Source organism: Aptenodytes patagonicus, chromosome 1 (genome assembly GCF_965638725.1).
Source record: "Aptenodytes patagonicus chromosome 1, bAptPat1.pri.cur, whole genome shotgun sequence".
Lineage (NCBI taxonomy): Eukaryota > Metazoa > Chordata > Aves > Sphenisciformes > Spheniscidae > Aptenodytes > Aptenodytes patagonicus.
This window is the reverse complement of record NC_134949.1, coordinates 193,186,771-193,202,402: the sequence shown is the minus strand read 5'-3', so window position 1 is coordinate 193,202,402 and position 15,632 is coordinate 193,186,771. Positions and strand designations below refer to the sequence as shown.

The window sequence follows — 15,632 nt, the reverse complement described above, 5'->3', positions numbered from 1 at the left end:
GAAGGAGAATTAATACCCTCTCAAAAAAATGCCCAAAGGCAAGAACAAAGTTCCTCTAATCATCCTGCAAACAGTCCCAGCCTGGAACACACTTTAAGACAAACCCCATGTACATATGCTTCCTAAATACGAAGAACTTGAGTAAAAACGCTGACTCTCAGCCATGGACATAATTTCAAGACATCCTTGTAATAATATAATAATAAAAAAAAAGGGGTGAGAAAAAAGAAATAGTACAGAAGGTGCAAGTCCACTGCACAGGTCTGCACTGCCGCCCATCCCAGTGATGTCTGATTGCTCACCACAGCACAAGAGCAATTAATGGGGACAAGCAAAATCAGCGGTTTCATGACAAACTGGGGAACCGTGCTGGGAGGCAAAGAGGTTATGTTCCAAAAGTTTTATTTCTTTATTGTTCTTTCTAGGATAGCAGGAGTGCAAGAGGTAAAGGAATAGACTTTTACAGTCGTTGAAAGCATACCTGCTACCTTAACATATCTAAAAATACAACAACTGACGCAGGTACTGTTTTGCACTTTTGAAAGTACAGTGCCTGCTTGCAGTTCACCCCATCAATCAGCACTGAAGATAAATAAGGAGCACATCCCTACAGATTTTAAATCCTCTTACCCTAAGTACCATACATTTCTAAAGTCTATGTTCATTAAAACACATTGTCCAACACAAGTTTTAAGAAGTGCCTTCCTTCTGCTCTCCTCACCTCCACCAAGCACGGAGAGGGGCATACAGAAGCAAACCTTTCTCAACAGAAACTGTGCCTTTAGGTGAAAAGTACCCAAAAAGTGAAAGCTCTTCTCCCAAGAAAACCAAAACCAAACCCAGAGCATGATCCTCATAGGTGACAAATACCCTCCATAGACATTTAAGCTGATGAAGTACGAAGCTGATTTCTCTGGATTGGGACAAAACAATTTCTATGAAGTATTTAAGCTCCAAAACATGACTGCAAAGAAACAGTGCCTGGTTCTTCAGGCTCCTCAGTTTCCGAATAGTAAAGTACTGTATAGGGGACTAAAGCTCTGTTTCTACAAGCGTCCAGATTGGGCTCCACTTTGGCAGCAGTGAGCGGTCCAGATGCTCCCTCACATCGAAACGTGCTTGGGATTCTCATAATATCTCAGAAGTGTCAGATCTGGCAGGTGTTATCAACATAAATGTGTGCAAAACCTACACCATATCAGCAGGAAAGAGGTTTTCACAAAAGAGGCAGCACAATCACTTCTATTGAGGAACACACAAAAGCACTGATGGTCCAGTAGGTCACAGTTTAATGTGTTGGTCCATGATGCAAGAAACCTATGATTGCACCCCCTTTTTCAGCTGGAGAGGGCCCAAACCCATATGTCCCTTTTGACGACAATAACTTCACTAGGAGCTGTTTAGCCATGAAGCAATTGCCTTCAGCAATGCTGAAGGTGCACCACTTGGCAAAAAATACTTAGCAATGTTCAAAGGGCTTCCAAAAAATCAGCATGACTCCATGCGCCAACAGATACTTCCCCAGAAAGCATCCGACCTAGGTTCTGACCTCTGCTCCGTCAACCGTTTATGCAGTGCATATTATACAGTCACTGGATAAACACAGCTATGTATTTTTCGGCATTGGATGCATCACTTTGCGGATTTAATACTGTGATTTTCAGGCCATGACATCATAATAATGTCTTTTGCCACTTAACTCTTGAAGGAAGTGAGCTCGATGTCTAAAACATAACCAGAGCAAACTTTTAAACCAAAATCTGCATCTCTGAAGTTATAAGAAAGCCAGTAATTTCTGCTGGCTTTGTCCTTACTTTCCTTCTATTTCTGCAGAAATATGACCTGACTGTATTTTTTATCCAGAATTGTTGAGGCAGTGCTGTAGTACTTCCAGAAATGCTACTTGACCTCTATTGAATCCACAAACTTTGACTGAGTCTACAAAAAAAAGCACAATTTTATTTCCAGAATGAAATAATAATAATGATCTGGTTTTACAGATGTATTTAGATCACAAAATCTTGTAAATTAGCATCTCAGTTTTACATCTGTACCTTTTTTTTAGTTTCCTGTCATTATTGTTCTTACGCTGTCAACAAGCCAATTACCTTAAAATAACCACCAGTACCCAAAAATAACTATTTTTGAATGTGCAATGCTATATTTGACACTCATTCACCAATTAATATTCTGGTTTTAGCACGTCAGTTTACAAGTTTTCAAATCTATTTTAATCTCTACAAGTACTTTGGTTGCTGAAATTTTATTTAAAATGAACTATCACAGAAAAAACCAACCCCCTTCCACCAGGTTAATGCTCTAATGTCTAGGCTGCAGATAATCCCAAATAGATGCTCTCATGAGTTACTGAGTCATTTAGCGCCAAGGCAAGTGAGAGGATTACATTTGTTTAAGACACAACAAAAGCACGTGATATCCCGTGCTATACATCCGGATACTACTGTCATGAACAGGGAAGCAATTCTGAGTACAGCTGCCAAATTACGCTTTTTTCCAGCATGAGCTCCCAACAGGGAGCACAGCTTCTTCCTTTTCTGCATTGATACAGCGGTCCCAAAGGCAGACGCGGCAACCTGTTATGCCCGGATCTGATTCAAGGTCCCCTCCAAGTCAACAGCAAAAATTCCTTTGTTTTCAATGGGAGGAGGATTAGGTTCCCAAAGAACTTGCAGTTCAGCTTCCCTTGTAAGTACCTTTTCACCCCAGGACCTACATGGCTTTTCACAGCATCCTATCTCACCTTCCCCCTCCCTATTCTCAGCTCAACTGTACGAACAGAAAAATCTCTGTGCGTGTTTGTAATCAAATGAGGTGCATACTCCATTTAGATGCACATTTGGGAGCACTCCAGAATTTTATGCTAACTCAGACACACATGAAGAATTAACCGTCTGTGTTACCCCATCTGTTGCCTACTGTACTTCAGAGCAGCCCAGAACAGAGTTTGGCACATCTCATTTTCTTGCCACCTAAAGCCAGAATAATTTTTTGTGACAAAAAACAATGCGAGAGACTAAAATTGTACGGTTTTCTATACTTTGGGATAGGGACTGCTGTTTCAGACAATGTTACAAACATGTTTTCTTTGGCAACTTATTGGTTTGCAAATCGTGTTTGTTAAATTATTTGTAGTCTGCAAGAACCGAATAAAAAGGAAGTTTTATGCATTAGACCAATATAAAAGTAAAAATAATTGTATTTAAAAATAACTATTTTTTTTTACTCTTTCTTTAAAGAAATGGAGACAATAGACGTTCCACACTGCATATTTAATAGCACTTTAGATGTGTTAACTCTTAAGAAGTAAAGTAATATCTGTCTCCTGAAATACATTTTAGTTCCGTCTAAACAGTAAGCAACCAAAACTGAAATGCCAGTCATAAATATTTAGTAAATACAATTACCCATTATGTTACTTTATTAGCATTTCTGCCAGAAAGAAGAAGAAAAAAAATTAGCACCGAAATACAGTGATACTATTTAGGACCGTGGCATTTTGGCTTTCACTTATAGACAACAAAATACTGATCAGAATCAGACCTGATCCAAGAGCCCATGAGAACATCAAATGTTGATATGCTACGGCATTTGGTTTTAGAGAACAAAAATTTCAAAAACAGCCTGTGAAATCTAGATTAATGTTTCAAATTTTGCATCAAAAATCGCCTGCAAGTGCAAAAAAGGTTTCTGTATTTCACACCTACTTTTCTTATCTTGTATTTATCATAGTATTTCTAAAAACAACACCTTACAAATGCTCACATGGGCAACTACGTTAAAGTCAGTCTAGAGGCTTCGATGACTCTTTGCTAATGTCATCTCAGAAAAGAGGAACCTGAAAGACACAATGGGTGAAAACGCAATTTATACCCTGACCAATCTTATGTCAAAACTGAAAGTAAATTAACAAGTACAGACTTCTTACAGAATATAGACAGTACTGAAAAAATTATGATTTTTACAAAACACTATAAGGCGGCCAGGAAAAACAGCTTGGCAAAGGCATGACTTGTGAATCAGGGATGGGGACTCAGTTCCTACCTGCCACAGACTTCCTGATGATTGCATTATGCAAGTTTTCACTTCTCTTTTTTACCTTTATTTCACAGTTGGAAATAGCAAAAATACTTTTTTATTCATAGAAGAGGGAAAAGCTAAATTTAGTTATTTTGATGATTCATTCAGATACAATTGCCATGGGAATCATTCTAATATCCAGAATAAGTTAGGCAGACGTTACTGGCAGAAGTTTCAAATAATCCTTATGCAATATCAAATCATACTGCGGTCTATCGAACAATCAGAAGGGAACCATCTATTCTTTTAAAGAGCATTCACACAACATTTCCAGATAAGTGAAAAGACTGTATGACATGATGAATTTAACACAAGTGTTAAATAGTACGTTGTCCTATTAAATGTTTTTAATATACATCGTCCTAAATAATTTAAGAAAGTGGTTTTATACTTATATTTTCTGGAAACATCTAGAGTCAGTTCAATGCCTGCACAGATGACAACAGCTTCTTAATTTACTTCACTAGCCTACCAATGTGGGAGCACTGCTTGCCTTTATGCAAGGGAGAAAGTATAACTCTAATCAGGGACTTTCTAGAGTAGAATACACAGTTTATTTCTAAATATAAAACCTTTCTCTGTGTACATTTAAAAAACTTTACACAAAGCAGTCAATTTTGACCTGAACTGTTTAGATGAAGAGCATGATTTTAGCTGCAGGAACCCTAGAAAGAATGTTTTGAGACTGTTTAGGTTAATACCCGCAAAGTTGTTCAAGTCTAATCAGAAATTAAAAATGATAACAAGGCCAGATACTCTCACCTAGGTAATAGATGGAATGAAGCTCAGATAGACAGAATCTCATAATAGAGTTTTAATGCAAAGCAAAGCATCAAGATCAAGTACCTGACTTGGGGATGTTCCCAGTAGTACTTACAGCTTAAATTAAAGGGTAATCTACACTTCAAAAGTACAATCACTCAAGCTAACCTGCAACACAGTCATTTGAATTTACAATTTTTTCACTATAAAACATTTGAGTTTTTACACGTCGTTATATCGATTTTGAAAGTGTATTTTGACACTGAAGTACCTTCGCCAACAACTTCAGCAAAGTAAATGTGTATATCTAACTGTCCTAAAGTAATGGTTGGTTATCTGCCAAGTCCTCCAATTATTAGTCCTCATGCTTTTCTGGCTACGTGGACAGCCCAGCTTTTTATCTGAATATCATAAAAGCTAGAGAATTTATGCATTGTATTAGGTCATCATGGACCCAACATTAGCTTGCAATTTAAGTGTGAGCACACAGTCGGTGACTATGATGCAGAATTCATATGCAGTGTTACATCCTTTATTATTTGAGTATCAACATGGCCTCTTGACCACCATGCCATTGGGGAGAAGTGTTTGAAAGTCTATCTGTACTTTGTCCTGCTTTGTTGATAAACCTCCAGATCACTGTGTAGGACCAGAGTACTCAAATGCAGCTCCATGTCAGTGGTTTTCAACCTTTTTTTTACCTGGAAGCCCCCAAAACAAAGGTATAGACCTCTGAATAGTGGTTTTACACTCTCTGACAATAGGCTTGCCCTTCTCTACGACTTTTTGGAAGCCTGTGTCCCTAGACACCAATTAAAAAATGCTGGTTTTTGAGAAACACACTCCAACAAGCTAGAAGATAACATTCCAGTTTCCAATATAGCTCTTGGGGCTGCAGTATCTATGAGACTATTTACTGTAAAAACATCTCACTGCTCAACCAGTCCATTTTCTGGGAAATTCCCCATCAGTGACAACAACAATAAAATTCTTGGATCTTATCACCAAGAAAAACAAGAGACATAAATCCATGAAGGCCATGAATCTGAATGCAAATGCTGGATGATACAACACAGTATCAAGGGACAAGGCTATGAGGCAGACCATTCATAAAGTTCACGCATCTGGCCAAGCATACTTCTTAAGGGTCACCAGACTAATGCAGTAGGATCCAGATTCCATTTTTTTATAAAATCAACTCCAAGTCATGATATCAGACACTCTCCTGAGCGCCAGCATTTCTGGTGTCATAAGACAGGTGAGTGCAAGTACAACCAGTTTCCAACCCTCTCTTCTTCTTTTCCCTATGGCTGCTGGCACTTCCTTAATATCAGGTAAATAATCTACGAAGAATCAAACATGTTCAAAGAATTCCTGGGATCTCCAAGGAAGGAGAGAAACTTTGAAGGGATGGGTTCCCAAAGGAAAGACAAAGGAACGGATAAGGAGGGACAAATTAACGAGAGACAAAAGAACAGACGATTCTTACAGACATGATTTTTGGAAATGGTGGAGATTGGCTGGAGGATAACAAGAAGATCACGTGGTTAATGATTGTCACATACTTTATATGTACTCTTGCAGTCGTCAGTCTTTCAGCACTTCTGAGGTACTAGATGCGTCCCTTAATGCTCTCCAAAAAAGTCTTCTTCTGCAGCTGTGGACAATAAGATTCCCTTTCCTCCCTTAATCCATTCCTGCATTGATGGTGAAAGGGAAAAGCATTAAAGCAATGCAGAAGGCTCTACCATCACGGATCTTAACAGGCACTATATTAGTATATTGACTGTGTGGCAAGGTTTTGGTAGTGGAGGGGGCTACAGATGTGGCTTCTGTGAGAAGCTGCTAGAAGCTTCCCCTGTGTCTGATAGAGCCAAAGCCAGCCAGCTCCGAGATGGACCCGCCGCTGGCCAAGACCGAGCCAATCAGCGACGGTGGTAGCGCCTCTGATAACATAATTAAGAGGAGGGAAAAAAAAAACCTGCGCAACTGCAGCCGGAGAGAGGAGTGAGAGTATGTGCGAAAAACAACTCTGCAGACGCCAAGGTCAGTGAAGAAGGAGGGGGAGGAGGTGCTCCAGGCGCCGGAGCAGAGATTCCCCTGCAGCCCATGGTAAAGACCATGGTGAGGCAGGCTGTCCCCCTGCAGCCCATGGGGGTTAATGGTGGAGCAGATATCCACCTGCAGCCTGTGGAGGACGCCACGCCAGAGCAGGTAGATGCCCAAAGGAGGCTGTGACCCTGTGGGAAGCCCACACTGGAGCAGGCTCCTGGCAGGAGCTGTGGACCCGTGGAGAGAGGAGCCCACGCTGGAGCAGGTTTGCTGGCAGGACTTGTGACCCCGTGGGGGACCCACGCTGGAGCAGTCTGTTCCTGAAGGACTGCACCCCGTGGAAAGGACCCACGCTGGAGCAGTTCGTAAAGAACTGTGTAAATCTCACATAAAGCATTCCAACGTTGCACAATGCACACACCAGCATGGGCAGTGTTGCCAATAAGGCTTCACACACAAGCAAAGCAAGATGTTTCCTGGCATGTGATCCTCAGAAAGAGTCCCTCCTTCTGCTCAAAACATTCATTAAACAGCTCATTATGCTACCCAGCTCTCCCAATATCCACAGGCTTGGACTCCTTGCTCTCTACCAAAACAGAACAAAAAACAGAAGGCATCCAGGGAAAGGCAGGTATTTTCCCTCTCCTTAGAGTGTGGCCATCAGATATCTCATTTTGCCTTTCAGTTTTGCAAATGCACATTCCGTTCTAATTCCATAACTACTCAGAAAATAGCTGCAGCACCTTTCTCCCACCCATGTGTCCTCCCAAAAAGGCTACAGAAGCAAAATTTTGTCACTACAAAAGGAATCTAAACCATTCAAAACTTTCACCTTGAGATTCCTTTCCAGGAAAAGACATGCTGATGGTGCCAATAGAATTGGAAAGCTCAGCCTTAATATCCTACCAGTAAAACTTCCCGTATGGTACTTCATCTTGTGATCAGGAAAGAAAAGTATCTTTTGATAACAGCTCGGAGTTCCTCAATACAGTAGCTCTGAATTTCCACCTACCAACATCAACCTGGTCAGCTCTTCATCAGAAGCACATGGGAAGTAAACTAGATATGTTAAGGTGAAAAGTGATAGCCTGCTTCTGTATTTCCAAGGCGAGTTCAGATTTCTAGGAAAGTGTTTCTTATGACTGTGAAAGTCATCTCATATTTTCAGGACTACCCACTCACTACTAGTAGAAAAACTCCAAAGCAGCATCCACTGACGAACTGCATGCTTTCTGCCAGTCCCCTGCCACTCTGGTTCTCATTGCAGAAGTTCAGTTAGGGCTCGCAGCAGCCTGGTTAAAATCAGCACTGAGGAGATTAATGACTGGCAATTTTTCAGCGCTGATGGTTCTTTACCCACTCTGGGTTCTTCCTCTACCAGCCAACATATACTACACTGATGTCCTGAGCGTATATTGAAATTTTTAAAGGTGACGTTTCATTTAAAGTGCAGGGTAGTCCCTAATTTGGATCTAGCCAAGGATGCATACTGGTTTAAAATGTATCCACCCTGTTCATACCAGTAATTTTTACTAAGATAAAACATACTGAAATGAATCTAATTTAAAATTAATTGAGCACTGTCACACAGGATTGGTTCAAGTTCAACTAAATTGTTTTGAAAAGCTGTTTTGCATTAATCTGGACAGCTTGTCTGCAAGTCCAGACATTGGGACTTTAGACTTCTGCGATTTCTTTTTCTTTTTTTCTTTTTTTCTTTTTTTTAAGCACAAAAGTAAGACAAATTAGGGGTCAGATTTGGTTTTAATGAAGCTGTATTGAAAAAATTATGGTACAAGGGACAAGGGGCAATGGTTTTAAACTGAAAGAGGGTAGATTTAGATTGGACATAAGGAAGAAAAGTTTTACGATGAGGGTGGTGAGACACTGGCACAGGTTGCCCAGAGAAGTTGTGGATGCCCCATCATTGGAAGCGTTCAAGGTCAGGTTGGACAGGGCTTTGAGCAACCTGATCTAGTTGAAGATGTCCCTGCCCATGGCAGGGGGGTTGGACTACTTGATCTTTAAAGGTCCCTTCCAACCCAAACTATTCTATGACTCAATGATTCTCCTAAAACTGGTTCAAGACCTGCTCAACTCCTCCACAACACATAGCCATGGGAAGTGCAGTTCTGTTATCTACATACATGGAGATTAAGAAAGAGATCAGATTAAGAAGGGGAAATGGGAAGATTAGGCCAAGGAGTCTTTCAGACCTGAGAACCCATTCTAAAGGTCCCCGAGCAAATATTTTTTAAGAAGTTGCTGGATCCACTGGTCATTTCAAAGACTGAGGGAAAAAGGGATGAGCCCAAAGCTGATGTTTTTTCTTAAAAGCCGTGACAAATTTTCTTCAAAATACAGTAGAAAATTGAGCTACTATTCAACAAAATACACCAAGTCTACAGGATGAAACATTAATACAAGCAACATATACAAATGTTTACAGTTAGCTGACCAATCTGTAAAGAGTCATATAAAAATCAATCAACTCAAGGAATGACAAAACTTCTTTCCATACTACATTTTTATCAAAACACAAGGCTTACTTGCATTTGGACTATGAAGTGGTAGACTGCACATCACCACCTTTCTTATGTACTCCAGACTGTCACATGAAATGTTTCAAGAACTGGGGACCCACCACATTAGTGCTGAACACAAAATAGGATGGCAATGCGTGTTGAAGTTTTCATGTTGTAGACCAGGCAGAGTCATCCGGGGTTTAAGAAATGGGCATAACCCTCCAGAACAATTCATGTAGCACCCAGCTTGATGGGGGTCAGCTCTGTTTGTGAGCCACCTTCTGGCCACCACTCTCACTATGGGAAGGGCTTTTATGTTCTTTCGGGGATTCTCTCTCATTGCATGAGTAGTTTTGATACAAAGGCACTAGCACAAGATGGGCAAAAAACCTCAACAGATTCTGGATGCCCAAAGTGAGCCATAAGAGTGACTGATCTCTCTGAAGAACTCAAGCCCATGTGAAGTGCAGCAAATTGAGTACTACTCCACAAAAGGAAAAAATAACAATCAAGGAGGAAACATGCATTAGTTATTCATAAAGTCTAGTCTGGAACAATATGTGAAATTAACTGGGGCTTCTTTGTAAATGTCATTTGTCACAACTTTAAAATCTCAGAACTTACTTAGCATCCACCAGCAGCCCTGATATACAAAACCTTCCTCCCCAAACCTGCATCTAGTAAGACAGCTGTGACAATGTGTGTGAGGTTTACACTCTACTACCAACAACCCCCACTTCCTACTCAAGACCAGACAACTGAAAAGGGCTATTGAGAGTCTACACACTGACACAATCAAGAAACTCAGGTTAAAGTGTGATAATTTCAGTGTTCAGCACTATCAAGGTGAAATCAATTAAAAGAAGGGCATTCTATATATACACTATGGGCTTGAAGTAATTTATTTCAAACTCAATTAAGCTACTGGTATCTCCATTTTCAAATATTTGTCTGTCATTACCCTTTATTCATATAATTGTGAGGAAAATCTGTTTTAGTTGATATTTATCCTGGCTAAAAATAAGTAAGCACTTACTTCTCAGCTGTTTCAACCTCTAATTAAAACCAGTTCTACAGCCAGACACAGACACTATGCTAAGAAGAAACAGCCTCGAGTAACACAATTTTCATTGTTAAAGAAAGTGGTTCATAAGCAATTATATCTTGTCAGCTCTAACAGTTAATCTAACCTCTTCAATGACACCCAGTTATTTTCACACTCAACATCCTGCCACGAACCAGTAATTATGGCCCATATTTGCTATCTCCGCTGACACTGATTTCCAGACTACAGAGACATAGGCAAATGAACTTATAACCTTAAGATAACCAAAGGACACTAAAAAGGTTATTTTTTGCAACATGACATTTATTCCTGAAATTGTTTGACCATTAAACAACAATCATTTCATCGTTTAATCTGATTCTAACCAAGACTCTGCTTCAAATGGAAAGCTTTTCCACTGTACCATTTTTTTCTATTTGCAGCAACTCATTAAAACAAAATTAATACATGACGAAAAAACTGCAATGAAGGGGAAAAAAAAAACCCTGTAGATCTTATTTTGCTCGAGGGAGATTAAAGATTTCTCTTGCTGGAGAAGGCAGAGAAGGGAACATTAAAGTTGTCAAGCAGTGGTTGCACAAGTATGGACTCCAAACCCCTTCTCCCACCTTCCCAAAAATGACTGGCAAAAGACATCAGTTCTCAACGTTTGGTTGCAGTCTGACAGAACGCATGCCAGAACATCAGCAATAACCTCTGAGAAGTCAGGGAGTCAGGGAAGTACACCTCAGGAAGACCAAAGAGAAAAACATCATCCTTGTCTTTAAAAAGAGGTAAAAGGGGGAGCCAAAGAATAACGGCCAAAGTATTTTTCCTAGGAAAATACCGAAAAATACATTAGGGTAACAAACCTGGGGGTACAGCAAAAGCAACATGTTCTAAAACTTTTTGACAATCCCTCGTGACATTCTCGTCACAAGATATGAAGTCAGTCTTGTGTGGTTGTAAAAGTGGCTGGGAAACTTTACTTGGGGAAAATATAAATGGAAACACGACATTTTAAAAAGTAATATGGGTTATTTACAAACTTCATGAATTTGAAGGTCATAATTGAAAGACGTGCTCTCACAATAGCAAGTATCAGTGGGTATTTGAACAGATTTTTCAATTAACCATTGCAATCTCAATAGTAAGTATAAGCAAAATACACTATAGGTATATATTTCTACAGATTTGCCTGAGAACACAAGGTATAAGGTGTGCCTGCAGAGATTGCAAAGGAATTTAAGGATGTTAAGCACTAAAAGAAGGAACTGAAGAGATTGCATGATCCTATTCACCTGCTGTGTACAGTTGATTCTTAAGACACAGACAGTGTATTACATCAACAGAATGTGGTACATCATCTGTGATTTAAAGTGTTTTCTCTGGTGTCCTCTCCTATTTACAGCTGATAACCCAAGCCACAATACAGCTGATTTTAAAACGAATGATACTTTTAGTAGTTACTCAAGTGGGAGGTTGTTAGAACTAGTGCTACTTTGCATGTAATGTCTGGTCCAGCAGTTTTGCTGGAGTAGGATATATCTTTGAAAAGTTTTGCTTTAGGTTATTGACTAAAAGTTTCATGTATGTATGTCACGTATATCGAATTTAACACATGTAACTACTATCAACAGAAGTCTGAAGCCTGTACACTGGACCAAGTTAAGCAGCACAAGAATTTTGTGTTCTCGTGAAGCAGATCTTCCAGATCTCCTTGGTCATAAAACCAAGTAATTTTCTTTTAAAAGAGCTGAGAAATTTGAATAAAGTCCACCCAATAGGTTACAGTTACTTAAATTTTCCTGATGCAGCCTTCTATACAAGGGGGTCAAGTGTTTAAGGAAAGAAGGAAAATGCAGAGTATTACTAAACAAAAGGAAGCTCTAGGACATCACCCTAGTCCAAAACATATTTCATTAATACACTTTTCTTTTTTCTGTGGCTCAGTGATGTTATCAAAAGTCCAATTCCAAAGGACCAGCTCTCTTGGTTACCAAACTGCAAGATTTAAAACTTTTCTATTCCATCTTTTATTTTCCTTTTCCTTTCCCACATCCACGCTCTGTAGTTTGCCAACTGCCCCTCAGTGCCCAAATTTCCACTGAAAGAAAGTTCTAACTCAGCCAAGAAAACTGAAAGAATTTGGAGGCTGCACAGATGGGAAATCATTACATGAAAACTTTTAAAGACATTAACTGCTCTCTCACTTCCTCTTACAATGAGGAGCTCTTCCAATGTGCCATAGACAGGATGTGCCAGGAGCTCTTCTAAGGTGCCATAGACAAGGCCATATCTAAAGAAACAAATTCTATTTTAAATCAGATTAAAATTCATTTATCCTCTCAATACAATGTAAAAAATAAAATTAAACAAAAAAAATCCCCAAAGAAATCAACAGACATAAAGACAATATTCTCCCCCCTCTGCATCTTCAGGCTATTGGATCATTCTTATTATACAATAAGTAACCAAACTCAGAGAGGTTTATGAACAAATTTAGTCTAGTCAAACAATAAATGGTGGTTCAGCAGCCAAACAGGTTTGGATATCCATGTACAGCTTGGAGAACTGCCTTGGACAACAATTCTTCACAGTGCAATGTCCCAAACACAGAGATTCACTGTAAGAGCGGAAAGTGAATTAAATCAGAGCATGATTTCCAGTATTTAACATCTTTTCCCTTCCATAGAAATTTTCTCTTCTTTTCTTTTGCTAAGCAAAAGAGTTATTTTCTGAGAACAAACTAAATATAGATAGAAAGAGGATCAATCCTACAATACAGAGCACACTCTGGAAAATCCTAAACCAATGACACCAGTCACATTCTCCAGAAAACTGAGAGAAAGGAGGTCATGAGTTTGTAACTGGAAGCTGCTCGTCCCTACTATGCCTTTTCTGCTGAGTACTCAAAACAGGTGATGTCTTCTTCTCAAAATAAACAGGAGATAAAACGTCTGTTTAAACATTCACCATATTGTACATAGTATATTAAGCAGCCTGTATAAGGAATACTTTGGTAGATGTACTTTCCTTCGTTCCTGAAGCTCTCTAGGAACATAACAACAAAAAAATACGGGAGTACAGAGAGCTGAGCTATAAATAGAAATTTTTCCTACTAAAATTATTACTAGAATTTCTTGGTAAACAACTTTAGCTGAAAGAAGCCTGAGACAAAGTTTGATACGATCCTCTTGCAACCCGCAAAATAGCCACTTTTAGCCAGACTTTATAAAAAACCAAATAGAGAAGCTACCGCCTGGAATAAGACAGGCCATCAGAGACATCTAATTATATGCCGCAACACTTTGCAATTTACACAAAACAACAACAAACAAAATAAAAACCACTCCCATTTGTCATACAGGAAATTAAAAGCCCTAATTATACAATCAGCGTTAGCAACACAAATGTTACTATTCAGGGCAAGAGAAGCATTTTACAATCACAGGGGAAAAAAGAGGAACAAAGAAACAAATATTTATACTGGCTCTATCTTTAGTTCCAAAGTATGATCACACTACATTCATTGAACACTTTTTTTAAGTGACAAAGTCAAGCACTCGGAAACTAACTAAAACCAGAACAGTTTGGCTGAGCAATCATAATTTAGCTCTGTAAATCACATATATATTTTTACAGTCCTGTAATTACAAAATGATACGCTATTTCTTCCCACTGGAGCCTCACTCCAGGCAGGTGAAGCAGTGAGCGGGATATAAGATGTTCGAAGAGAAAAAAAATTGTGTATTTATTTTTATCCTGATCATTTGGGGATGCCACGCCACCCAGTCTTTATGTTGGCTTCAGAACTGTTAATTTCCTTTTAATAAGACACTTTCCACCATCATGTCATTCAAGCATCAGTGCATGTTATCTTCTTATCTAACCTGTGGAGTAAGAACATGCTACCTTTCTCCTTTTATAAATAAGGACAGCGAATCACTGATGGAGCCGAGGGCAGAACTTCACAACTTGTCTCCAGTCACAGATTTGCAGATTGCTCATTCCTGTAGATCACAGATGGACTTAGCATTTAATGTTCCCACGGACCTCAGGAGAAGTGAGAAGAGTCCAGTTCTGTCATACATACCATCCAAAAAGGGGATGACTTGCAATTTTAGTGGCCATGCATCCTAAAATTGCTTTAACTAATCCTTTAAAGAGGAAGCAAGGCTCATATACAGCCTCTTCTGTACATCATTCATCTAATTCATAAGAACACCCTACCTGTCCTTGTAATCTCTAGCTTCATTCCCTACACGCATGGTGATCTATCAGGTGAGACACGGGACCTACAAACTACAGCGCCAGCGGCTTGCCCTCACCCTTACCGAGTTTCTTGAGCCCTGCCCTTCTGTTAAACACGTACTATTAAATAAAAAATCTGCCCTTCTCGCAGTTTCTTCTTCCCAGTGTTACCATTCCCTCCCTCCTTCCCAGTAATGCCTCCCTGTGCACTGCTGACAGCAGTGTGGGACCAGATTTTGATAAGAATATTTGTGCTCAGGCAGTGTTTTGACAAGCTGCCAAAATTCTGCAGACAACAAAAGCAACAAGAGAAAAGAATATCTGTTTTCAATCTTTTGTAACTGAGCTAAAAAAACACTCTAGGATTTCAAGCAACAAATAAAAAGCACTTTTTTTGGCTTTGCAGTTATCTCTGCTGAATTCCAAAGACGTGCAGTAAATAACAGATTTAATAGAATGTCCTTTAAAAAATAATAAAGGTACAAAAATCTTTCATAATGAAAAGGGTTAGGCAACCTAACCTAGAATAAAAGGACATCAACTGCAGACTCATGGAGCCCTTAAAAAAAAATGAAAAGTGCAGTTCCTCAGACAGCAGCAGTAGCCAAGGGCTAGATAATGTGCAAATCCCAAATTCACCTCAGTGAAATGATACTTCTGCATCCGTGCAACGTTGGCCTCATTTCTTCCTTTCCCATCCCACACTCTTCCTGATCTACCAACTACGTGCAATTAAAATAACGTTGCCTGAGGCCGTATCACTTCTTTCATAGGTTTTTTTTTTTTCCCAAAGATAAGGCAGGGGAACAAGAGGGAACCAACTAGGAGCTCAAATTCAGAAGAGAAGAGAGACACAACCCCTGAATCAGTAGCTACCAAAAGCACAGGCCCTGTCA

General features: G+C 39.5%; 1 protein-coding gene across 2 annotated transcripts in view; it reads right to left on the bottom strand.

Annotated features, from left to right (window-relative positions):
* Positions 1–15,632, bottom strand: part of DGKH (diacylglycerol kinase eta) — a 171,789-nt gene that overhangs the window by 120,989 nt on the left and 35,168 nt on the right. The gene's annotated exons all lie outside the window — the stretch shown is intronic.